The sequence below is a fragment of the Bison bison genome, unplaced genomic scaffold, assembly GCF_000754665.1.
Source record: "Bison bison bison isolate TAMUID 2011002044 unplaced genomic scaffold, Bison_UMD1.0 scf7180017610339, whole genome shotgun sequence".
Lineage (NCBI taxonomy): Eukaryota > Metazoa > Chordata > Mammalia > Artiodactyla > Bovidae > Bison > Bison bison.
Genome location: NW_011439584.1, coordinates 1 through 1,833, shown reverse-complemented (window position 1 = coordinate 1,833; position 1,833 = coordinate 1). Strand labels below are relative to the sequence as shown.

The following is a 1,833-nucleotide window of genomic DNA, read 5'->3' as shown; positions in this document are numbered from 1 at the left end:
TCAGGAAAAGACTAAAGATTAGATTGGAAGAAGAGAGAGTAGAAGCCATGTTTTGAAGACCTGTAGTACAGGTACTTCGTCAGTTTGTAAGGCATGAGTCTGAAGTAGCTAGCAGTTTGGTTCTCGAAAGATCTCTGAATCGCGTGCAGTTACTTGGTCGAGTAGGTCAGGACCCTGTCATGAGACAGGTAGAAGGAAAAAACCCAGTCACGATATTTTCCCTAGCAACAAATGAGATGTGGCGATCAGGGGAAAACGAAACCTACCAAATGGGTGAGTATAAAAGACTGGGGTTTTAGTTTTATCCGCAGCAAATAGACATTATTTAGTGTGAATTGTCTAATTAGATACTTTAAGAATACTTTCGGAAAGGATCTTCCCTAACTCTGTCCTGTCTCTTAGAAACCATGGCGTAGCTTAGCTGGACACGACGTCCTTTTGCAGTTGTCCTTTGCATTTGTAACCACATTCCCTGTCCTTGTGATTCTTGTGACTTAGGTGATGTCAGTCAGAAGACAACATGGCATAGAATTTCAGTGTTCCGACCGGGCCTCAGAGATGTGGCGTATCAGTATGTGAAAAAGGGGTAAGTTGAAGAAGGAGGGAGCTTACAGGTTGAATGGTTTAAAATACAAACTAGGAGCGTGTTTTCATGGAGTCTGTAGCTCTTCTATTTATAAAGTACCACTCATTACTTTGGGTTAACCCAAGAGGTATTTATTCAGTGCTTAATACTGTATGCGTAGTGTCATATGTGACTAGTTTAAAGGTTTTAACATGGTTTAGCCTTTTAAGAACTTAGAACTTAGGACAGTAGGATGTGAACTTGAACAGCACTGATGAGGTGAGAGAGAAGGCAGAGGGCGCCGTGTGCCTGTCACGGGCGCAGCAGTGCTCATGAGGGTTCCCAGGCCACCATGGCCAGCGATCCCAATGCTGGCTGTCTTGTCCTTGGCATCACGTGGTGGCTTGACAGAGGGTCTGGGAGGTTGGGAGCCAGATGCAGTGAGGTATTCTGGTGATAATTCAGGGCAGTTAGTTCATATTTGATAATTTTATATGAACTTAGCAATTCCGTTTTGAAATGTTTGGATTATGTATAAGAAGTGTCTTTTCCAAACCCTCAGAAGGACAAAAGGTTGTGTTTAACAGCAGCTGTAGTCATAGTTTAGAAATGTATTATAGAAATAAAACATTTCATGAAACATAAGTTTAGCAATAATTAAAATTTCTGTTTTTTTCAATAATTGCATACCTTTTCTTCAGATGAACTTCCATTGTTGTGTGTGTATGGTATGTAGAGGACGTTTCAAGGAAAAGGCATCGATTTCACCTGCTGGTTGGTGAATCTGTGTGGCCATTCCCTTTGGCACCCAGTCATTTTACTTGTCTGCTTTCTGTATTGTGCAGTAGCAGTGCTGTTAAATTCTGAAATTGGTGCCACTGTGGCCATTTTCTACCCTTTAAAGTCGGCGTTACATTTGTCTTCTAGTTCAGCCTTTTAGAGAGTGCAGAATAGTCTTAGTAATTAACTCTGGGTGAAATAATACTAAGCTGAAAACTTGTATTTTGAATTTTAATAATCTAAAGTCATTTGAGAGTAAGTTCATGAACCTCACTATAGAAAGGAACTGAAAAATAAGTGAAAAAAAAATCAACGAATCTGTTAGATAATTCAGGGTCAAAGGGGATAGAAAAATCACATGTTAGAAATCAATCATAGAGATTTAAACGATGCTCTTCATTTTCAGGGTCTTAAGGTTGCCTTTTTTTTTTTTTTAATTAAAACTTGGAACTTTTTTTTTTAAACTTCATAAGGGTCACAGGCAGCTA

General features: G+C 39.4%; 1 pseudogene; it reads left to right on the top strand.

Moving 5' to 3' along the window:
- The first annotated feature begins 47 nt into the window (after nt 1-47).
- LOC105003546 lies at nt 48-1,786 on the top strand (annotated as a pseudogene).
- The last annotated feature ends 47 nt before the right edge of the window (nt 1,787-1,833 follow it).